Source organism: Triticum dicoccoides, chromosome 2A (genome assembly GCF_002162155.2).
Source record: "Triticum dicoccoides isolate Atlit2015 ecotype Zavitan chromosome 2A, WEW_v2.0, whole genome shotgun sequence".
Taxonomy (NCBI): domain Eukaryota; kingdom Viridiplantae; phylum Streptophyta; class Magnoliopsida; order Poales; family Poaceae; genus Triticum; species Triticum dicoccoides.
The window spans coordinates 714,920,247-714,945,543 of record NC_041382.1 but is presented as its reverse complement, the minus strand read 5'-3'; positions in this window follow the sequence as shown (position 1 = coordinate 714,945,543).

Genomic DNA, 25,297 nt, shown 5'->3' with positions numbered 1-25,297 from the left:
ACTCCTGTATATGTCCGAAACCTTGCGGAACCTTTTCGGTGTCCGAACATAGTCGTCCAATATATCGATCTTTACGTCTCGACCATTTCGAGACTCCTCATCATGTCTGTGATCATATCCGGGACTCCGAACTACCTTAGGTACATCAAAACACAAAAACTCATAATATTGATCGTCACCGAACTTTAAGCGTGCGGACCCTAAGGGTTCAAGAACTATGTAGACATGACCGAGACACGTCTCCGGTCAATAACCAATAGCGAAACCTGGATGCTCATATTGGCTCCCTCATATTCTACGAAGATCTTTATCGGTCAAACCGCATAACAACATACATTGTTCCCTTTGTCATCGGTATGTTACTTGCCCGAGATTCGATCATCGGTATCTCAATACCTAGTTCAATCTCGTTACCGGCAAGTCTTGTTACTCGTTCCTTAATACATCATCCTGCAACTAACTCATTAGTTACAATGCTTGCAAGGCTTATAGTGATGTGCATTACCGAGTGGGCCCAGAGATACCTCTCCGACAATCGGAGTGACAAATCCTAATCTCGAAATACGCCAACTCAACAAGTACCTTCGGAGACACCTGTAGAGCACCTTTGTAATCACCCAGTTACGTTGTGACGTTTGGTAGCACACAAAGTGTTCCTCTGGTAAACGGGAGTTGCATAATCTCATAGTCATGGGAACATGTATAAGTCATAAAGAAAGCAATAGCAACATACTAAATGATCAAGTGCTAAGCTAACGGAATGGGTCAAGTCAATCACATCATTCTCCTAATGATGTGATCCCGTTAATCAAATGACAACTCATGACTATGGCTAGGAAACATAACCATCTTTGATCAACGAGCTAGTCAAGTAGAGGCATACTAGTGCCACTCTGTTTGTCTATGTATTCACACATGTATCATATTTCCGGTTAATACAATTCTAGCATGAATAATAAACATTTATCATGATATAAGGAAATAAATAATGACTTTATTATTGCCTCTAGGGCATATTTCCTTCTTCCCCAGGCCACTTTTTCGGCGCCGGCGCCAAAAAACACCCCAGTCGCGCCCCCAGGACGCCGAAAAGCGCCGGTTTGGCCCGTTTTTGGGCCCGGCGATCGCAGGCCGAACCCGGTACACTGGGGCAATCAAGGGCTCTGGCGCAAGGGAAAAGCGCGGCTGGCCCACACCATCAGGTGAAAAAGTCAAGTTTTTCTTCCCCGAATCGCCTCCCACCCCCCGTGCCCTCGGCCGCCACTAGCAGTATCCCGGCGCCGCCCGCCACCATTCAACACTAGATAGCCAATCCGTGCAGGAAAAATAGCAGAGGTTCGCTGTCGGGGGTTGGGTGCGACATATGCCAAAGGATGGCTTATCATGGTGGGGGCGAGTAGAACGTCGCCGGTGCCTAGAAACGGGATGAGGCAAAGGCATGCACGCCGGCGAATCTTACCCAGCTTCGGGGCTCTCCGGGGAGATAATACCCCTACTGCTGCTCTGCGGGGTCTCCGCATGATCACCATGGCAAAGTGTGTACACGGTTGCTCCTTGAGCTGTTTCTTGGAGGTAGGAGAAGGCTGGGCTAGCTCTCTCCTTCCTATATGATCTAGCCTAGAGCTAAATGGATTCGAACCCTTTGCATGGGTGTCCGGGGGGCTTATATAGGCCTACCCCCCAGGGGTACAATGGTAGTCCAGCTGGGCATGGACCCAACCGTCAGCTTCTCCGGCCTCCGTCTTCTCCGCCGACTGCTGGGGCCCGCCAACTAGCGGGCCTCGCCGACTGGTCTGGTACGGCACCGACAGGCCGTGTCCACCGCTGGCGGGTCTTGCCGGCTGTTGATTACTGTAGTCGTGCTTCTAATGACGCGGGCTTGGTCATGGAGTCGTGGCAACAGCCCCGCCGCCTGGTGAGCGATCACTGTTGCCACTCTCCATCACATCTGGTTAATGGCGCGTGGGCCCCGGGGAGGGGCTGGCCGACTCTCGGGGCCGACTCCCAACGGGTCCGACTGGTGGCGCACTTGCCGTCCTCTGGGGTCCCGTTGGCTGATGGGACCCACCGCCCCAGGGTCGTACAAACAAGTCGTCGTGGGCACAGGATTCGGTCCACTGGTGCTAATGTCAGGGCCGGCATGGCAATAGTGCCACGCCGCACGGAGATCTCCGCGGGTATGGCGTACTGCGGCCATGCCTGCCTCTGGAAAGGGGTGGGAGCAGGCTTCACTATAGCCACTCCCCTGTCCTATCCCTCTTGATGAGGACATGGGGTTTGTTGGAGTCACGGGCCGACTCCCCAAGGCCGGCTTCTCGGGAAGTCGTCAGTCAGGAGTCGGCTTATCCTGAAGTCGTTCTTGGGACTCGACCGTGAGTGGTCAGTCGGTTGCCTTGCCGCCGACTTCTCAGAAGGCGGCTCTTTGTCCTGGGGTCTTGAGGGGCGCAGCCTGCCCCGATGTCTTGAAAGGTTCTGGGACTCGGGTTAGCCTACCCGTGGCCCATTACTCCGACAGTAGTCCCCGGAGCTGATGAGGCACCACGGATGATCGGCCGAAGAGCCTCAGCAGTTTCTCTTTCCGGGTGCCCGAGACATGGATCTTGCTTGACTTATGCCGGGTCAACTAGAAGGAGTCGGACTCACCCAACTCTGACTTGCACAATATTTCGAACGCCGCAGCGGGATCCAAGTAGCGTGCTAGCTAAGCTTCCAGGCCGCCGCCCGTTCCGGACCTGTCATGTGGCGACACGCGGCCGGGCCAGTCTACCAGCCTATGCGCGTGACAGGACAGGCCCGTAGGCAGGGCCCGCCATTACCGTGACTCGGTGCACGAGCAGATCTGCTGTGGCCCGAGCGGACGGTTGGGATTCCCGTGAAGTTACTGTGTCGTGGAAACGTGGGGGTCATGGGGTCGTGGGCGCAGTAAATCCCACGACCGCCCCCTCGGCTTCGCAACCCATGAGGCTATAAGTAGGGGGAGGAGGGGGGCACGACAGAGCACGCGCGCCACTCTTCCACGCTACTCCTTGCTCTTCTTCTTCTTCCTCGCACCGCCGCGCGCCCAAGCTTTGCCGAACGCCGTGGCGATCCGCTCACGATGAGTTCTTCTTCTACCGCCGCGCCTCCCTCGATGCATTCCGGCACCTGGGATGGCTCAGAAGTCCATGACGACCACATCGAGTTCCTCCGCAAGACTCATCGGCTCCCCAGCGAAGATTACGTGCGGGTACGCCTTGCACCGAGGGGGGAGATCTCTCTGGCACCGGAGGAGGGCGAGCGGGTTATCTTTCGCTCGCACTGCCTGCGCGGATTGGGGCTGCCGGCGAGCAGCTTCTTCCACCCCTTTCTGGAGTTCTACGGCCTCCAGCCGCACCACCTCACGCCCAACACGGTGGTGCTTCTGTCCACCTTCGTGGCCCTGTGCGAAGGCTTCCTCGGAGTCCTCCCCACCCTTGATCTCTGGGGGAGTTCTTCTACTCCAAGCTCGGCACCCAGGCTGCAGGCGTGCCGACTCAGTGCGGCGCGTTCATCGCCGTGCGGAGGTCGGGGGCCGACAACCCCTTCCCCACCATCAAGCTGATAAAGTCGGTGAAGATGTGGCAGCGATCGTACTTCTACGTGAAGAGCGTCTTCGTGAAGGGCGATTGGGTCAACCTGCCGGCTTTCGAAGCCGGCCCGCCGACTGGGACACTGCCCAACTGGTCGTACCGGGCCAAGTCGCTGACGCTTGCGAGAGCCGGTGCCGTCACGCGACTCCGAGTGCTAACGCAGTTGGAGGGCTTGACCGGTCCGGACCTGTTGGCCGCCTTCGTGGCGCGCCGAGTTCTCCCGCTCCAAGGTCGCCCCCACATGATATGCCAAATGAGCGGGCACCGTGACCCGAGTCGGATGTGCACCAAGGACATGCCTCACGAGGAGGTGGCCTACATGGTAAACTACCTCTCGGACAGCAAGCTCCTGGAGGACTGGCGGTTCGGCAAGGAGCCGTACTCCCGTGCCAACCCCCCACCCACAGTGAGTTGCCTTTTCTTTCTTTGTTTGAATTGTCTTCTTTCTTGCCGAGTTTGTTTTGTCCGACCTGACCAATCAGCTTTGGTCAGAATCCCCTCCTTCATCCACCAGCCGGCACCACGGGGCCAGCCCGCGAGTTCCTTGCCGACCGGGCGGAGAGCGACGTCGACGACCCCGATCTGGGGGCGGCGGCTTTGGAAGACAACGCCGAGGGAGGAGGCGGCCCACGGCTCGGGGCCAGTCCAGAGGACTGGCCTGATGATGATGAGGAGGTCGCCCCCCGCCACCGGCCAGGAGCCAACCATCCCGGCGTGGGCTCTTCCGCCGCGCCGGGTGCTCCAGGCGGCAGGAAGAAGCGCAGGGCCGTGCCGACCTTGTTCGGCAGTCGGCCGAAGAAGCCCAAGAGTTCGGCTGCGGCGACCAAGCGGGACGAAGCGGCCGCGAAGGCCATCCGCTTCCGAAAGGAAGTAAAGAAGCCGCCACTAGTCTCCGCGTGAGTATTCCGTCTTAACGCTTTATTCTTTCTTTTGTGGCTTTTGTCTGAGTCTTTTACTTGCTTTCCTCACTTCAGGGCTCCCCTCACTCTTGAGAGGGTTGTCGCCGCCTCCGTCATGGGGTCAGCGGAGACGTCCGCCACCACTCGGCGGGTTGACCCCGCCGTCGACCTCCGGGAGGCGACGGAGCGAAACGCGCAGGAGAAGCGCAACGAGGAAGAGGCCGCCCGCCTGGAGAAGGTAGAGGCCGATAAGGCGGAGGCCTTCACCAAGAAGAAACTGGCGGAGGCCGAAGCCGCCGTCGCGACGAAACAGCAGGCTGAGGAGGCCGCGCACCGCTAATTGGCAGTGTTCGCCACCCCGCTGAACTCTGCGCCGCCGCCTCCGGAGTTCACGGGGCAGACTGGGGAAGTCGGCGGCGAGAACCCCATCATGGAGAGGGAAGGTGGCGACTCCTCCATGCCGGACATGACCGTTTCGCCGCCACCTCCACCGCCGTCTAGGAGCGTGCAAGGCAAACAGCCGGCGGACCCGCCGGTGCCGCCAACTGAAGATGAGGCCGTGGCGAGGCTACTCCTTCAAGTCGGCTCGCCAACGCGCCGCCATCTTGAGAAGGCGACTTCGGCGCCGCGCCCCCTGGAGACCGGCACCGCCAGCTAGGAGATCCCAGACGCCGAAGCGACGAGCGCCGCGCCCATTGGGTGGGTGCGAGGAGGCGGCACGGGGCCGCTGAACCAGGCGCTTCTGGACGTCCAGACGAAGCTGCGAGCTGAGGGCGACGCCATCCAGAACTGCACCAAGGCATACCTGGCATCGCGGGCAGCCGTCTGGGTATGCTTTCTCTTTGGTCCTTGTTTTCTTGTTCCTCTCTATGGGGGCGCGCCAGCGCACCCACTGGGTATAGTCCTCGAGTTTCGTGCCGGCTGCTGAGCAGGCGGCCCAGAACTCCAATTGGTGAGTTTTGGGTAGTAACTTTTGTCTGAAATACTTGTCGCAGGACTACCACAACCTCCGTGTCACTGCCTTCAACCGCAACTTTGAAGAGCTGGGCAAGCGGACCGCCGATTTGTCAGAGAGCCAGAGTGAGTCATTTTAATTCTTTGCGGGGGCACGCTGGCGCACCCGCGGGCTGCAGTCCCCGAGATTTGGACCGACTGTTGAGCAGTCAGGCCGGATCTCCCCGGCGACCTTCTTTATTGATGACTTAATGCCTTCTTTCTTCCTTCTCTTCAGAGGCCAACGCTGCTCTTCAACAGCAGCTGAGCGAAGCCAACTCCGCATTGCGTGCCAAGGGGGAGGAGTGTAGCAAGCTCGCCACAGAGCGCGATCAGCTGGCCGCACAATTGGCAGAACAGCAGGATCTGCTCAAGAAGACACAGAAGGAGGCAGAAGAAACGGAGACCGCCCTCCTGGCCGAGTTCGCAAGCGAGCGCTCCTCCTGGTCTGACAAGGAGGCATTGCTGGCCTCCGACTTCCACAAGATTGAAGACATCGTTCGTGGTGAGTTTCTTTACTTGTTTCTTTACTTGTTTCTTTATTCTTTCCGTCTTGGCAGACTTCTTCCCTGGGCACTCGCAGGCCGCCATCCAAGCCATCGAGGCTGACCGTGAAGGTCGAAGGGCGGAAGGCGCAGATATGGCCGACGACGCCCCCCGAACCCTTATTGAGCATATCCTGAGCATCGAGGCTCGCCTTCGGCCTGCTCACTGGATGCTACGCCGGCTTCAACGTGTCGGCGCCCAGGCGATTGCTGCCCTGCGGCCAGACATGCAGGCTCCGCGCACCCCCAGTCGGACTGCCGACTGGCTGGAGGTCGCGGCTGGTCGTCTTGAGGCCTGGAAAGGTTCCTGGGCCCGAGCTGGAGCGCGTCGGGCCTTGGAGTTCGTCAAGGCGTGGTATCCGGGGCTGGACCTAGACCGGCTGGCCACACTCCGGTCAGAGGCCCAGCCGGAGCTGGCAGCCGCGGAAGACGCCCTCGTCAAGCGTGCCGCGGCGATCGCCAAGTACACTGACACTAGCATCTTCGTCCCCGAGCGGGCTGAAGACGGCGAGGAGGTACCGCCGGAGTAGTTTGGGATGAACCCAGACTACGACGAGGACTCGGCGGAGGTGATCGGCTCCAGCGTCGAGGAGGAAGGCGAGGCGGAGGACGGAGGCGAGACGGAAGCTCTAGAAGACGGAGCGGACGGCCAGCCTCAGCTCGACCGCCTCTAGCAACGAGCCGCGTGCGACCGAGCCGACTGCCGCCGGAGGCGATCAAGCCGAGACTGCCCATCCGTCCGCCCCAACGCCTGACGCTGCTGTCTCCTCTGACCCTCCGAATCCGTTTGCCGCTTCCTAAGTTGCCGCCTTATCTTTATTTTATCTGCTTTAGTAGTCTTTGAAGAACTTGTTACTTCTCACAATTCCACCCGTGGGGTGTATTTTGAACTTCTGCTCGAGGATTCGGCCAAAGGCCTATGTTATGTAAATATTTATCTGAATTCTATCTTTTCTTGCTCATTGCTCTTTTGGCTTTTTCCTTTGCCGCCTTCCCTTAGTTGCCGTCTTGCCCGTCGGACAGCCGCTCTGCGGACTTCCGTTGGATCAAATGCTTGGCTACTTTGGGAAGGTAAGTACTTAGCCGTTTTAGAGTTTTTTTAGCAAGTTGAATAGAAGGGAACGAGCCGACTGCTCAATAGTCGGTTTGCGAAAAGAAAAGGAAAGGCTGATAACCAGCTTGAGCTATGATTTATGCTTTGAGTCCTTAGCCATTTTTCATGCGAACGCCCATTCTACCTTACTCTTGCCCACCGGACAGTCGCTCTGCGAGCTGCGGCTTCTGACAGGAGATGGCTTAGGCGCCACACACTACTTGTCCGGCTGCAGGAAGCATTTCATAGTGCAAGGCGGCAAGTCCCCAGGCCAACTAGTCGAGCCCGGTGCCAAGCGGCATAATAAAGAGTAACATACTCGTAGGCATAATTCTTATCATACAGACAAAAGAGGGCAGTCCCCGAGCTCGTCTCGGGGGTCCCGAAGTCTTGGTACTTTAATACAAAAGGTAGTGTGGTACATACTGCATCAACTGTAAAATCTTCGGAGGAGATTTGCATTCCATGGTCGCTCTGTCTCTTTGCCGGAGTCGTCCCTCTTGCGTGCTCGGGGCTTCTGAGCGCCAATCAGATAGTAGGAGTCGTTGCCCAGCACTTTGCTGATGATGAAAGGGCCTTCCCAAGGCGCCGACAACTTGTGCTGGCTGGCTGTTCGCTGGATCAGTTGGAGCACAAGGTCGCCCTCTTGGAAAGATCTCGGCCTGACCTTCCTGTTGTAGTATCGGCGCAGGCTCTGCTGGTAGATGCTGGACCGGCTGAGTGCCAACAGCCGGCCCTCTTCCAGCAGATCGACGCCGTCTTGACGTGCTTCTTCTGCTTCCTCCTCGATGTACATGGTGACTCGCGGGGAGTCGAACTCTATGTCCGTTGGGATGACGGCCTCAGCACCATAGATGAGGAATAAAGACGTGAAGACGGTTGACTTGTTTGGAGTCGTGCGCAGACTCCAGAGGACGGCTGGCAACTCATCGAGCCAACAGCCAGCCGAGCGCTCCAGAGGCTCGACCAACCGGGGCTTGATGCCGGACAGGATGAGGCCGTTTTCCCACTCCACCTGGCCGTTTGATTGTGGATGGGCAACGGACACTAAGTCCAGTCGGATGCCCTGTGTCGCGCAGAAACGGGCCAAGGCGCCTTTGGCAAAATTTGTGCCGTTGTCGGTGATGATGATGTGTGGTACGCCGTACCGAATTGTGATGTCGGAGATGAAAGTCACGGCAGTCGGACCATTCAGTTTTTTGATTCGCTTCGCTTCTATCCACTTGGTGAACTTGTCCACCGCGACAAGTAAGTGAGTTAAGCCACCTCGTGCCGTCTTGAATGGTCCCACCATGTCTAGGCCCCAAACGGTGAAGGGCCAGGCAATGGGGATGGTCTTGAGTGCAGAAGCCGGCTGATCTGGCTTGGAGCGGAACTTCTGGCACCCTTTGCATTTTTGGACCAATTCCTTGGCCTCTCCTAAGGCAGTCGGCCAGAAGAAACCGTGTCGAAAAGCTTTGGCGACGAGTGCTCTTGAAACCGCATGGTGGCCGCACTCGCCTTAATGGATGTCTTTGAGAATTGCTTGGCCTTGCTCTGGCTCTACGCAGCGTTGGTAGACACCAGTGACGCTGCGCCTGACCAGCTCTCTGTTGACTATGGTGTAGGCTGCCGCTCGGCGTTGTACTTGCCGAGCCGAGGTCTGATCAGTCGGCAGCTCTTTGCTCACCAGGAATTTGAGGATGTGCTGGGCCCATGAGGGTGCTGCTATTTCTTCGACTGCCAGAACTGCGACTTGGACAAGGGCGGTTGGGCCGGGAGGCGGCGGGCTGGAGTCAGCGACCTCTTGCTGGATTAATGAAGTCCCCGGGCCGACTGGTGCAGCCCTCGGGCCGAGTTCTGGAGTCTTCGGGCTGGCTTCGACTGTGGCGGCTTTGGAGCCATTTGCCGAAATCCTCGTACCGTCTGCTGGGGCTCTGGAGTCGGATCCGACTTCTTTGGGGGGAGATGGCACAAAGATGGAGTCTGATTCTGGTGAAGGCTTGACAGACGGCTTAAGTAGGCGCTGAAGGGCGACACCGGATGGTATTGCCTGGCGGGTCGAGCCGATTCGTGCCAGGGCGTCTGCTTGGTCATTGTCGTTCCTTGGCACATGGAGGAACTCGCACCCCTCGAAATATCCACTGAGTTGCTGCACGAGGAAATGGTAACTCGCCATGTTTGCATCTTTGGCGTCCCAATCGCCGGACGACTGCTGGACCACTAAATCCGAGTCGTCATAACACAGGATCCGGTGAATGCCAAGCTCTTTGGCAAGCCGGAGTCCGTGAATGAGCGCCTCGTATTCGGCGACGTTGTTGGAGGCGGCAAAGTGGATTTGCAGTGCGTATTTGAGCTTGTCGCCTTTAGGAGAAGTGAGGACAACGCCGGCTCCCAAGCCAGTGCGCATTTTGGAGCCGTCGAAATGTATCCGCCAATGGGTGGAGTCGGGCGCTGGTGGTAGATACTGGGTCTCGGCCCAGTCGACGAGGAAGTCGGCCAATGCCTGTGACTTGATGGTGGTGCGGGGCTGGTAGTAGATGGTGTAAGGAGCCAACTCTATGGCCCATTTGGCCACTCGGCCAGAGGCATCTCGGCTTCCGATGATCTCGGCCAGTGGGGCCGTGCAGACCACAGTGATTGGATGCTCTTAAAAGTAAGGCTTCAACTTCTTGGCGGCAAAGTGCACGCCATAGCACATCTTCTAGTAGTGGGGGTAGTTCTGCTTGGAGGTCAACAGCACCTCGCTCAGGTAATATACCGGTCTCTGGACAGGTAGTGCCTTGCCTTCCTCCTTGAGTTCTACTACAATGACCGTGCTGACTACGTGGCTGGTGGCAGCGATGTACAGGAGCATGGGCTCCTTAGGAGTCGGAGCTGCCAGAACGGGTGGAGTAGTCAACATCTTCTTCAACTGAAGAAAGGCTTAGTCCACCTTGTGATTCCACTCGAAAAAAGTGGTCTTCTTCATGAGCTGGTATAAGGGGAGAGCTTTCTCGCCCAGCCGACTGATGAATCGGCTGATGGACGCCAAGCAGCCAGTGAACTTTTGCACATCTAGCAGTCAGCTGGGTACCTCCATCCTCTCAATGGCCTTGATCTTTGCAGGGTTGCACTCTATGCCGTGCTCAGAGACCAGGAAACCAAGGAGCTGGCCGGCTGGTACTCCAAAGACGCACTTCTCAGGGTTGAGCTTGATCTGGAATCGGTGCAGGTTCTCAAAGGTCTCCTTGAAGTCTTCCAGCAGTGTTCCATGCTTCTCCGTCTTCAGCACCACATCGTCGCGTTCCTGCCGAGTTGCTTGAGGAGGCATTTCTGCATGCAACGCTGAAAGGTGGCACCAGTATTCCTTAAGCCGAACGTCATGGTTAGATAGCAGAAGGCTCCGAATGGTGTGATGAAGGCGGTCTTTAGTCTGTCATCTGGGTTTAGCTTGATCTGGTGATATCCTGAATATGCATCCAAGAAGCTCAGCAGCTCGCATCCGGTTGTGGGGTCTATCACCTGATCGATTCTCGGCAAAGCAAACGGGTCCTTGGGGCAAGCCTTGTTGAGGTTTGTGTAGTCGATACACATTCACCACTGCTTGTTCTTCTTCAGTACCAGGACTGGGTTGGCTAGCCACTCGGGAAAGAACACCTCCATAATGAAGCCAGCTGCCAGGAGTCGGGCTATCTCTTCTCGGACAACTCTTCTCTTTTCTTCTGATAAGCGGCACAAGGGCTGCCTGACTGGCTTTGCATCAGATCGGACATGTAACTTGTGCTCGGCGAATTCCGTCGGTACACCCGGCATGTCTTTGGGGGACCATGCGAAGATATCCCGATTCTCACGGAGGAAATCGACGAGCTCGCCTTCCTATTTGCTGTCGAGGTTCGCGCCTACGACAGCGTACCTCTCCGGGTGCTCCGGATCCAAGGGTATCTTCTTTATCTCTTTGGCCGGCTTGAACGAACCCTCAGCCTCCGACTCCTTGGGGTTGGGCGACACCTCTAGCTGCTTGCCGGCCATCGCCACAACCCGGTCAAGGAGCCGCTTCTCGGCTGTGATCACTAGGGACTCGACCAACTGACTACTCTCAGCCGCACAGGCAGACGACTTCTGGTAGTCGCCGGCTACGATCAGAATCACCTTGGAGCTAGGCATCTTCATCTTGAGGTAGGCGTAGTGGGGGACCGCCATGAACTTGTCCAGGGCAGGTCGGCCAAGTAATGCATGATATGGGCTCTCGAGATCCACCACCTCAAACCAAAGTTACTCTCGGCGGAAGTGATCTTTGTCTCCAAAGAGAACTTCCATCAAGATCTTGCCGATTGGTGAGCAAGAAAGGCCAGGAACAATGCCGTGGAACACAGTCCGGCTGTTCTGAAGCTGTCTTTGCTTGATTCCTAACTTCTCCATGGTGTCCTTGTACAGGATGTTGATGCTGTTGTCTCTGTCTATCAGAACTCATGAGAAGCGAGCAGCTCGCCTATCCGTGGCAAAGGTGGCTTCCAAGACCAAGGCATAAGAGCCCGGACTCGGCATTACCTCTGGGTGATCAGCCCTGCTCCAACTGATAGGCCTCTTGGACCAGTGCATGAATTCTGGTGTCTCTGATGCTACCGCATTCACCTCTCGCTGCTGCAGCCGCCTGCTGCGTCGATCATCAGCCACACTGGTAAATATCATGTAGGCTCCGTGCTCTTCGGGGTACTCGTCTTGTATTGCGCCTACTGGCCTGACAGCCGGCTACTGGGGCGGAGACCGAGGCTGCTGCCCAGCACGCGGGGGAGGCAGGAGGCCATCTCCTTTGGTGATCCTGGTGAGCCAGTGGCACTTCCGGGTGGTGTGATTCGATGGCTTCACGCTGCTATGGAACTTGCAAGGGCCATCCAGAGTCTGCTCGTATGAGAAAGCTGGCAACTAGTTGGGCTTGCCGCCTTTCTGTCGCTTGGGTGGAGGCTGCCCATCCGGCTGCTGGTCTTCGACTGTCGCCACCTGCCGACTGCTGGAAGCCGGCTGCGGGGCCTTGCGCTTGTGGTCGCTCTGCTGTTGCCGCCGACTGGCGTCTCCAGCCGGAGTTCTAGGAGCCTGAGGGGCCACTTTTCCAGTCGCGCTAACTTGAATCTCCGCTTTCATGGAGGAGTCGGTCGTGGCATACTTGTCTGCTATGATCAGCAGCTCGTCGAGGGTTTCTGGCTCATCGCAGAGGAGCTTGTGCTTGAGGAGGGTGCCTTCTCTGCACCCGGCGGTGAAGTACTCGATAGCCTGCACCTCGTGCACGCCCTCGCAAGAGTTCCGGAGCTCAGCCCAACGCGTGAGGTAGTCGCGAGTCGACTCGTTGGGGCCTTGCATGCACAACGAAAGCTGACGAGGCTTGGGAGGACGCTTGTACGTGCTTGTGAAGTTGCGGACGAATGCATCGGTGAAGTCGACCCAGCTGTTGATGATGCGGGGCTTCAAGTTGTTCAGCCATGTCCAGGTCGTGCCCTGGAGCATGAGCGGAACGTATTTTACGACAACACGCTTCTTGCCGTTAGCTATGCTGACGGCCGTGGAGTAGTCAACCAACCAGTCCTCCGGCTTCACGGAGCCGGTGTACTTGGGCGTGTCTCTCGGGAGCGTGAACCCTTTGGGAAAGGGCTCGTCTCAAATGCGGGGCCCAAAACAAGGCGTACCCAACTCATCTTCTTCTTCCAGCCCCAGGGATCGGTGAAGTCGGTCGATCTGGTGGCGAGCGTCGTTTTCTCTGACTCCCTCTCGGCGGCCAAGGCGATCGCCGAGAGTCGGATGGTCAACAGGCAGCAGGGAGACTCGCCTTTCCTTGCAAGGAGGAGGAGGCGGGCAGTCCCCGCATCATTCCACTGCTCTCGGGCGGCCATCTTGGTCGTGCTCTATGGTAATGCGAGTCCGACTGTGGCTAACAGCTGGCTCCTTGTCCTTCCTACCTCGGGCACCGCCAGCCGGGGTCCGAGACGTTGCGCCTTGATCTCGGTGTGGAGGCGGGTCGTCGTTTTGTCGCTGCGGCACCTCTGTGCGGCAGCAGGCCTCGTTCTGCACGGCAGCCGCGTCGAGGAGCCGCTGGACTCGCTCCGTCATCAGGCGGCGTTCTTCACCCTCGAAGTTGTCCAGCTCGTCCGCCGCCGCCTAGGCGGCTCGAATGTTCTCCGCGGGCATGGCGTACACAGGGCGATTCGCCCCGAACAGGTTGGCCATGGCTACGCCGCGCTGCTGGACCGCACCTAGGCGGCTGGGCCCAACTGGGGCTGGCAAGCCACCCACAGCGCGATCCATCTCATGCTGGTAGGCTTCTGACAAGCGTCTCATGCTAGCCAACTTCCTCTCGCCTTTGACAAGCTGAAGACGGCGCGCCTCCAACATCTCCGCGTCAGCGTCTTCCGGAATAGGCGCAGTCAGGTCTTGTAATGTCGGGCCAAGTGGGTCATGCACTCCTCCGCCGGGATGCTCGTCATGACTGATGACGAGCACCTCCGCGACAATGCTTCCGTCGCTCTCCACGCGAGGGAGCGGCTCATCGTAGACCACCACGTTGGTGGGGAACGCGTCGAGTGACGCGGTATCGGAGTCGACCAGCATCGGGTCGGTGGAGCCTACAGACTCCAAATCCACGGCAGGCTCGCCGGTGACGTGCAGTTGGTCAAGGAGCCCTGTGAGGAGGCTCTCGGGGCCGCCCGTGCCTGCGTCGAATGCAGGCTCGTCGGAGAGGCGAACCTTGCCGACAAGATCGGTGAGGCAAGTGGCTGCGCAGGCGATCTCAGCACCGTGCAACGCGTCGGCGCAAACTCCGTCTGGCGTGCCAGGCTGGCTGCGCTTGCCAGGCAGGAAAAGGGTTCCCGTCTAGAACAGATCTCCGGACGACGGCGCACCTGGCCCCATGGTGGGCGCTAAATGTCAGGGTTTGGGTGCGACATATGCCAAAGGATGGCTTATCATGGTGGGGGCGAGTAGAACGTCGCCGGTGCTTGGAAACGAGATGAGGTGAAGGCATGCACGCCGGCGAATCTTACCCAGCTTCGGGGCTCTCTAGGGAGATAATACCCCTACTGCTGCTCTACGGGGTCTCCGCATGATCACTATGGCAAAGTGTGTACACGGTTGCTCCTTGAGCTGTTTCTTGGAGGTAGGAGAAGGCTGGGCTAGCTCTCTCCTTCCTATATGATCTAGTCTAGAGCTAAATGGATTCGAACCTTTGCATGGGTGTCCTGGGGGGCTTATATAGGCCTACCACCCAGGGGTACAATGGTAATCCGGCTGGGCGCGGACCCAGCCGTCAGCTTCTCTGGCCTTCGACTTCTCCGCCGACTATTGGGGCCCGCCAACTGGCGGGCCCCGCCGACTGGTCTGGTATGGCGCCGACTGGTCTGGTACGGCGCCGACAGGCCATGTTCGCCGCTGGCGGGTCTTGCCGGCTGCTGATTACTGTAGCCGTGCTTCTAATGACGCGGGCTTGGTCATGGAGTCGTGGCAACAGCCCCGCCGCCTGGCGGGCGATCACTGTTGCCACTCTCCGTCACATCTGGTTAATGGCGCGTGGGCCCCGGGGGAGGGGTTGGCCGACTCGCGGGGGCCGACTTCCAACGGGTCCGACTGGTGGCGCACTTGCCGTCCTCTTGGGTCCCGCTGGCTGGTGGGACCCGCCGCCCCAGGGTCGTACAGACAAGCCGTCATGGGCGCAGGATTCGGTCCACTGGTAATGATGTTAGGGCCGGCATGGCAACAGTGTCGCGCTGCACGGAGATCTTCGCGGGTACGATGTACTGCGGTCATGCCTGCCTCTGGAATGGGGTGGGAGCAGGCTTCACTGTAGCCACTCCCCTGTCCTGTCCCTCTTGATGAGGACATGGGGTTTGTTGGAGTCGCGGGCCGACTCCCCAAGGCCGGCTTCTCGAGAAGTTGTCAGTCACGAGTCGGCTTATCTTGAAGTCGTTCTAGGACTCGGCCGTGAGTGGTTAGTCGGTTGCCTTGCCACCGACTTCTCAGAAGGCGGCTCTTTGTCCTGGGGTCTTGAGGGGCGCAGCCTGCCCCGATGTCTTGAAAGGTTCTGGGACTCGGGTTAGCCTACCCGTGGCCCATTACTCCGACATTCACCGAGGAAGACCCTCCACCAGGAGCTGGGCATTTCCGGACGCCGTTTCTCGGCCACGGAGGGGCAGTTTAGCGGTGGGTGCACGCCCACCGGGCGCAAGGTGTTCAGCGATTTTCCTGCCTCGGCGATGGACTCAGATGACGAGGAAGCGCTCACCGCGCTGCTGGAGGAGGAAGCCGAGGCCGACGTCCTGGAAGAAGAGCATCTCATGGTGCTCGCCGCCCTTGCCCAGCTACTGGCGAGCAATGAAAAGCCGCGGTGAGGTGCCTCCACGCCAGGGCGGGTGAAAGCAAAGAACCGGCATCGTCTCGAAGGCTACTGCATGCTCTACTCCGACTACTTGGCCGATGCACCACTTCACGGCGACAAAACATTTTGGCGCCGTTATCGGATGAGCCGAAAGCTCTTCTTCAGGATTGTGAATTCCATCCGGGAGTTTGACAGCTACTTCAGGTGCAAGATGCATTGCACCGGCAAACTTGGATTCACCTCGATCCAGAAGTGCACGACAGCGATGAGGATGCTTGCATAGGGAGCTCCCGGTGATTCACTCGACGACTATGTGCGCATGGACGAGTCCACCAGCATTGAGTGTTTCTACAAGTTCTGGCGGGCAGTGGTGGCAGTGTTTGGACCGCACTACTTGAGAACACCCAATGCGGAAGACACTGCTCGGATCCTAGCACAGAATGCAGCAAGAGTATTTCCTGGGATGCTTGGAAGCATCGACTGCATGCATTGGAAATGGAAGAACTGCCCATTTGCTTGGCAGGGGATGTACAAAGGCGGTTGCAGTGTGGTACTTGAGGCAGTGGCCACACATGGACCTCTGGATTTGGCACTCCTTCTTTGGTATGCTAGGAACTCACAATGACATCAACGTGCTGCAGTGCTCCCCTGTCTTTGCCAAGCTTGTTCAAGGTGATCATTCTCCTCCGGTGAACTTCGAGGTCAATGGGCGGCACTACAACAAGGGGTACTACCTAGATGATGGCATCTATCTGGGATGGTCTACATTTGTGAATACTATCTCAAACAATGTGCCAGGAGGCAAGAAGTCCCACTTTGCCAAGGTGCAGGAGGCTTGCCGGAAGGATGTCGAGCAGGCATTTGGTGTGCTCCAATCTCGATTTGCTGTTGTCCGGTACCCTGCTCAGACCTAGTCAAAAGATCAAATGTGGGAGATCATGAATTGCTGTGTCATCTTGCACAACATGATCATTGAGAGCGAGCAAGAAGAGCCAATGTTTGATACTGAACCATACTACAGGCAGGGTCCTCTAGCCGAAGTTGATCACCAGCTACCGACAACCTGGACTGCCTACTGCAGTATGCGTCAGGAGATCCGAGACCCACAGGTGCATCATCAACTGCAATAGGATCTGGTGGATTACCTATGGAGGCTCAAGGGCGAAGCCTGACGCGACGTGTGATGAGTTTTTATTTGTTGAACTATATAATTTGTATTGAACGATTTGTTGTTGCACTATTTTGTTGAAGTATTTGATTTTCTGTGATGAACTATGTGATAAAAAATATTTATTTTGATAATTGAATGCCGAGCCACGACGAACCACGCCGAATATGGGCCTATACTCGCCCATATGGGCCCTTTATTCACCGAAAGTGGGTCGAAAAGTGGGCCAATATCGGCGCCTGGGGGCGACGGCTGGACACCCAACCGCCCCAGCGCTGATTGTATCACCGGCTCGCCCCTAGGGGCGATTTTTATGCATCCTGGGGGGGCCAACAGCTGGAGATGCTCTTATTCCCAAAGGACTTGCCAACGTCGATCCAGGCCCCAGGGAGACGGAACTCATCGGCCCTGGTGGTTCACGGGGCTGGGAAGTGAGGGCGTGGAGTTGAGGGGGTCAGGCAGCGACGGCTTGGACTTGACGCGGCACCGGCGGCGTGGAGTTGATAGGGACAGGCGGCGAGGGCGTGGAGTTGAGGCGGCACTGACGGCGTGGAGTTTTGGGTGGCGGGCGACGAGGGCGTGTAGTTGAGCGGGGCAACCACCGCGAAATGGGTGCGCGGTCGTGGGAAGGTTTGCCGGCGACAGGAAGCGCGCTGGAGCAGGCTTCATGGGAGGTGGGCGAGCGGTTGCGGCGAGGTCGTCTCCGGCGGGAGCGGCGCCAGCGAGGCGCACCGGCGTTTTCACAAAGTCGGGCGTGGCCATGGGAGATGGGATGCTGATTTTTTGTTGACCAGGATAGGATGTGCCATGGTTAGTTTCTTTTTTTAGGGGTCGTGATTAGTGTCCTTGTGAGCAGCGTGCAGAACTTTTTTTTAGTTGTTTGGATTGCTTACCACATGTGTCACGTGGTAGCGGCATGCGGAACTTTGTTCCGCTGGCGAGGCGTCCTCCTGGTTATTTGCTAATAACGCATTCACGTTAGATTAGATCCATCTTAGGTGAGAAAAGTTCACCAATTCGATAAAAAGAATTGCGAAATTGGAAAAACGTTCATCAATTTGAAAAAAAGTCATGAATTAAATACTTTTTTGCAGGAGGCCTCTCGACTGTACCGGTTCATTGTCGCACGAAAACAGGGGAAACTAGTAGCAATTTTAAGTACTTGTATAAATTTTGGTTTTAAATAGTTTTTCATTCAAACCTGGACTGGATGCCTACCATGAGCATGTTGGGGAACACAGTAATTTCAAAAAATTCCTATGCACACGCAAGATCATGGTGATGCATAGCAATGAGAGGGGAGAGTATCGTCTATGTACCCTCGTAGACCGTAAACAGAAGCATTATGACAACGCAGTTGATGTAGTCGTACGTCTACACGATCGACCGATCCTAGCACCGAAGGTACGGCACCTCCACGATCTGCACACGTTTGGCTCGATGACGTCCCGTGAACTCACGATCCAGTAGATCTTCGAGGGAGAGCTTCGTCGGCATGACGGCGTGATGACGGTGATGATGTTGCTACCAGAACAGGGCTTCGCCTAAGCACCGCTACGATATGACCGAGGTGGATTATAGTGGAGGGGGGCACCGCACACGGCTTGGAACAATCAACTTGTGTGTCCTAGGGTGCCCCTGCCCCCGTATATAAAGGAGCAAGGGGGAGGCCGGCCATCCCTAGTGGCGCCCAAGGAGAGGAGGAATCCTCCTCCTAGTAGGAGTAGGATTCATCCTTTCCTAGTCGTACTAGGAAGGAGGAAGGGGGAAGGAAAGAGAGGGAGAGGGAGAGGGAAAAAGGGGCCACGCCCCCTCCCCGAGTCCTATTCGTACTCACCTTGGGGGGGGGGGCGCCACCTCCTGGGCTGCTGCCCTCTGTCTCCCCTAAGGCCCAATACTTCTCCGGGGGGATCCGGTAACCCATCCGGCATTACGGTTTTCTCCAAAATCACCCGAAACACTTCCGGTGTCCGAATATAGCCGTCCAATATATCAATCTTTATGTCTCGACCATTTCGAGACTCCTCGTCATGTCCGTGATCATATCCGGGATTCCGAACTACCTTCGGTACATCAAAACACATAAACTCATAATATCGATCGTCAGCGAACGTTAAGCGTGCGGACCCTACGGGTTCGAGAACTATGTAGACATGACCGAGACTCATCTCCGGTCAATAACCAATAGAAGAACCTGATACGTCTCCGTCATATCTACTTTTCCAAACACTTTTTCCCTTGTTTAGGACTCTAACTTGCATGATTAGAATGGAACTAACCCGGGCTGACGCTGTTTTCAGCAGAATTGCCATGGTGTTATTTATGTGCAGAAACAAAAGTTCTCGGAACGACCTGAAACTTCGCGGAACGTATTTTTGGAAATAATGAAAAATCCTTGCAAAATATGAAGACCAGGGGGGCCACACCCTAGCCACGAGGGTGGGGGCGCGCCCCCTACCTTGTGCCCCCCCTGGAGCTCCTCCGACCTCAACTCCAACTCTATATATTTGCTTTCAGGGAGAAAAAAATCATAGAGAAGGATTTATCACGTTTTACGATATGGAGCCGCCGCCAAGCCCTAAAACCTCTCGGGAGGGCTGATCTGGAGTCCGTTCAGGGCTCCGGAGAGGGGAATCCGTCGCCATCGTCATCATCAACCTTCCTCCATCACCAATTTCATGATGCTCACCGCCGTGCGTGAGTAATTCCATCGTAGGCTTGCTGGCCGGTGATGGGTTGGATGAGATCTATCATGTAATCGAGTTAGTTTTGTTAGGGTTTGATCCCTAGTATCCACTATGTTCTGAGATTGATGTTGCTATGACTTTGCTATGCTTAATGCTTGTCACTAGGGCCCGAGTGCCATGATTTCAGATCAGAACCTATTATGTTTTCATCAATATATGAGAGTTCTTGATCCTATCTTGCAAGTCTATAGTCACCTATTATGTGTTATGATCAGTTAACCCCGAAGTGACAATAATTGGGGTACTTACCGGTGATGACCGTAGTTTGAGGAGTTCATGTATTCACTATGTGTTAATGCTTTGTTCCGGTACTCTATTAAAAGGAGGCCTTAATATCCCTTAGTTTCCATTAGGACCCCGCTGCCACAGGAGGGTAGGACAAAAGATGTCATGCAGGTTCTTTTCCATAAGCACGTATGACTATATTTAGAATACAAGCCTACATTACATTGATGAATTGGAGCTAGTTCTGTGTCACACTAGGTTATGACTGTTACATGATGAACCACATGTGACATAATTCTCTATCACCAATCCATTGCCTATGAGCTTTCCATATATTGTTCTTCGCTTATTTACTTTTCCGTTGCTATTGCTATCATCACTACAAAATACCAAAACCATTACTTTTGCTACCGTTACCACTACTATCATATTACTTTTCTACTAAATACTTTGCTGCAGATATTAAGTTTCCAGGTGTGGCTGAATTGACAACTCAACTGCTAATACTTGAGAATATTCTTTGGCTCCCCTTGTGTTGAATCAATAAATTTGGGTTGAATACTCTACCCTCGAAAACGGTTGCGATCCCTTATACTTGTGGGTTATCAAGACTATTTTCTGGCACTGTTGCCGGGAGCATAGCTCTATTCTTTGAGTCACTTGGGATTTATATCTGCTTATCATTATGAAGAACTTGAGAGATCCAAAAACCAAGATTTATCCCTCAACTACGAGGGGAGGTAAGGAACTGCCATCTAGCTCTGCACTTGATTCACCTTCTGTTTTGAGTAAGCTTGCGACACCTAAACCTGCTTCTGCTATTCGTTCTGATATGTCGCATGTTATTGATGATGCCACTTGTGATATGCATGATACTTATGATGAAACTACTTATATGCTTGATACTACTGTGCCACTTGGTGAATTTCTTGATGAACAACTTGCTAGGGTTAGAGAGAATGAAATTATTGAAACTGATAACATTGATGAAAGTGATGATGAAGACTCTCCCCCTAATGAATATGAATCGCCCGTTATTCCTGAGGGTTATGTTTTTGAAAAAGAAGCTGCTCTAGCTATTTTAGCTTGCAAAGATAGATACGAGCTCAAGAGGTTATTAGCTAAATGGAAGCGGCAATCTCTTAATGCTAGAATGAAACCTGACCCTGCTTTTGCTACTTCACCTATCTGTGCTACTGATAAGGATTATGAATTCTCTGTTGATCCTGATATAATTACTTTGGTTGAATCTGGTCCTTTTCATGGCTATGAATCTAAAACTGTTGTGGCACATCTTACTAAATTAAATGATATAGCCACCCTATTCACTAATGATGAGAGAACTCGTTACTTTTATATCCTTAAAATATTTCCGTTCTCATTAAAGGTTGATGCTAAGATATGGTTTAATTCTCTTGATCCTGGTTGTGTGTGTAGTCCCCAGGATATGATTTATTACTTCTCTGCTAAATATTTCCCTACTCACAAGAAACAAGCTACTTTGAGGGATATATATATATATATAGAATTTTGTGCAAATTGAAGAAGAGAGTCTCCCACAAGCTTGGGGGAGGCTTCTCAAGTTACTTAATGCTTTGCCTAATCATCCTCTCAAGAAAAATGAAATACTTGATATCTTTTATAATGGACTAACCGATGCTTCCAGAGATTACTTGGATAGTTGTGTCGGTTCTATTTCCAGGGAAAGAACAGCGGATGAAGATGAAATTCTATTGAATAATATGTTGACAAATGAAAATAATTGGACACTTCCTGAGCCAGTTCCTGAGCCTATTCCTAAACCAACTCCGAAGAAAAGAGGTGTTCTATTTCTCAGTCCTGAAGATATGCAAGAGGCAAAGAAATCTATGAAAGTAAAAGGTATTAAAGCTGAAGATGTTAAGAATTTACCTCCTATTGAAGAAATACACGGTCTTGATTTACCGCCTGAGGGAGTCCTGGATTAGGGGGTCTCCGGACAGTCGGACTATATCCTTTGGCCGGACTGTTGGACTATGAAGATACGAGATTGAAGACTTTGTCCCATGTCCGGATGGGACTCTACTTGGCGTGGAAAGCAAGCTAGGCAATACGGATATGTATATCTCCTCCTTTGTAACCGACCTTGTGTAACCCTAGCCCCCTCCGATGTCTATATAAACCGGAGGGTTTTAGTCCGTAGGACAACACACAATCACACCATAGGCTAGCTTCTAGGGTTTAGCCTCTCCGATCTCGTGGTAGATCAACTCTTGTAATACCCATATTATCAAGTATAATCAAGTAGGATGTAGGGCTTTACCTCCATCAAGAGGGCCGAAACCTGGGTAAAACATCATGTCCCCTGCCTCCTGTTACCATCCACCTTAGACGCACAGTTCGGGACCCCCTACCCGAGATCCGCCTGTTTTGACATCGACACCGCCTGGTGAAGAAACATATGATCTTAATCCATTACCTATTGAAGAAATACATGGTCTTGATAACCCGACACAGGTAGTAAAGGTAAACTCTCTCTATAGATATGATAAAGCTGAAATCCCTCTTACTAAGTTTGCTAGCCAATGCTTAGATGAGTTCGATAAATTTATGGTTAAGCAAGAAGATTTTAATGCTTATTTTGGTAGACAATTGAAATGCAATTCAAATATGCTTGAACACTTGGGGTGATTATATGGCTAATGTCAAAGGTGAACTTAAACTTATTAGTAAACATGCTTCTATGGTTACCACTCAAGTAGAACAAGTACTTAAAGCTCCAAATGATTTGCTCAATGAATTGAATAGTAAGAATAATGATTATGCAGTTATAGTGACTACTAGAACTGGTAGAATGGCTCAGGAACCTCTATATCATGAAGGCCACCCTAAGAGAATTGAGCAAGATTCTCAGAGAAATAACATAGATGCACCTAGCCCTTCTAAAAGGAAGAAAAAGAAAAATGATAGGACTTTGCATGGAGTGAAGCAAAGGCTCGGGACTGCGCAAGACACACTCAGAATCAGATGGAAGTGAAGTACTCAACACTATAGCGAAGTACGGCGGTAATCGCCACACCAAGAGCTACCCGAAGCGAAAGTTGCTACCTAAATTCGACGCGGAGGCCTTAGATCCCCCGCAATTAGAAAATAAAACGGCCATCCGGTCGGATAGACGACCTCGCGGCCAATATAGAGCGGCAAACGACGCCGCACATAAGCCAGTATGCGATCCAGGCGAGGGCTCGCCTCAAAAGGACGGCACAACCAGATCCATATACGGGCCACACAAGCGCGCTCCAGTATGCAATACAACAGAACAAACATCCAAACACCACGGTACACCCAAATATAGGGGTGCCACACACCCCCTATATTTCACCAATGAGGTGCTGGACCATGAATTTTCAGAGGGATTCAAACCCGTAAACATAGAGGCGTACGACGGAACAACAGACCCTGGGGTCTGGATTGAGGACTATATCCTCCATATCCACATGGCTCGAGGAGATGATCTCCACGCCATCAAGTACTTACCCCTCAAGCTCAAAGGGCCAGCTCGGCACTGGCTTAAAAGCCTCCCCGAAAACTCCATTGGAAGCTGGGAAGAGCTCGAAGACGCCTTTCGGACAAATTTTCAAGGGACCTATGTCTGACCACCGGATGCAGACGATTTAAGTCATATAACTCAACAGCCCAGAGAGTCAACCCGAAAGCTTTGGAACAGGTTCCTCACTAAGAACCAAATAGTAGACTGTCCAGACACCGAAGCCTTAGCAGCTTTCAAGCACATCGCTCGAGATGAATGGCTCGCCAGACACCTCGGCCAAGAAAAGCCGAGAACAATGGCAGCATTAACAAGCCTCATGACACGCTTTTGCGCGGGCGAGGACAGCTGCTTAGCCCGATGCAGCACCAGCGACCCAAGTACATCCAAAGTCAGGGACGGAAATGGGAAATCACGATGCAGCAAAAACAAGCGCCGGAATAAAGAAGACAGCCCAAAGGGCACGGCGGTAAACGCCGGATTCAGAAGCTCTCGGCCAGGTCAGCAAAAGCCTCCCCCAAAGGCAACAGAGATGAATTGTCCAGCCTAAACAAAATTCTGGACCAAATATGTCAGATCCATAGTACCCCCCGGCAAACCTGCAAATCATACCCATAGAGAATGTTGGGTCTTCAAGCAGTCCGGCAAGCTCAACGCCGAACATAAGGGGCAGGATACACCAAGCGAAGACGAGGACGAGCCTCGCAAGCAAAGCACTAGGGAACAGAAGAAATTCCCACCAGAAGTCAAAACAGTAAATGTGTTATACATGATAAAGGGGAAAAACAAAGCGGCACTCCCAGAGACACATGCCCCAGGGCCTGTCACCGCGGAGTTCTGCCACTGGTTGTCCCAACCGATCACTTTTGACCATCAGGATTACTCAGCAAGTGTCTGGCGTGCAGGATGGGCTGCCTTGGTATTAGACCCAATAATTGACAGATACCACTTCACACGATTCTTGATGGACGGCGGCAGCAGTCTAAACCTGATATATCAGGACACAGTCCGCAACATGGGGATAGACCCAGCAAAAATAAGCCATAGTAACACTACCTTTAAAGGAGTAATGCCAGGCCCAGAAGCCCATTGCACGGGCTCCCTGCTACTAGAGGTTACATTCGGCTTCCCCGATAACTTCCGAAGTGAAAAATTAACCTTCCACATCGCTCCGTTCCAAAGCGGCTATCAAGCACTATTCGAACGCGAAGCTTTCGCTCGCTTTAACGCAATACCACATTACGCATCCCTCATGCTTAAGATGCCCGGTCCATGCGGCATCATTACAGTAAATGGAAATATTGAGCGCTCCTTGCGCGCGGAAGACCGTGCGGCTGCCTCGGCAGCCCCACACTAAACGGCCTCACTAACTAAAGCACCTGACAGGTCGTTAAGACCACGGACACGGCTAGACGAGTCCGGCGCAATTACATGTAATGGCTACAGGTTTGATGGCTATACCCCTATTACAATACAAGGGGCTCAACGCGCGCAAACAAGTGGCAATCAGGCTCAACTTCAATCATCTTGAACTGTACATATTTTATTTAGTACAACCTACCTTTTTGCACGACAAATTTTCAACTAAAGTTCCTCTCTTTTATAGATGACCATCGTGCTATGCCCGTCCAGGATACGGCACAACGGAGACATAGGTGCAGACGTGCATCAGGGACCCGTTCCAAGGATTCTTTTTAGATTAAGACCCTGCATAAACCTTTTTCACTGTCTCTTGTTGATACACATTCCCCGGATTCTCAGTACAATAGAGAAGGATGCTGACGTATTGGCATGTGGCCACGTCAAAATATTGCACGTACCAGGACACCAGGGGCTTATTACAAAGGGCACTGTTTAGGCCCGGTTTACACTATAAAGACCGAATACCTTAGGGAGTGTTCGGCATTGCGAGTTTGGCCTTATATGCATCAGCTCTGAATCATGTCTTTGGTCAAATGTTGGGTTTGCCTGGCTCCTGTGTTTTGCTACCTTACGTTCCGCTATATCGGCTAAGGCGGCACCAGGAGAACTACTGTGACTGTGCCCTGGTTCATCCGGACAAGCACCTCAGTAGGGAAAGCCGAAAACTGACTGTCATGATATAGCGTGAGACTGGTCAACCACTCGATGACCTACCGGAATCTTCGGGATTCCTCCGCCTTAATGAAGGGCCGTT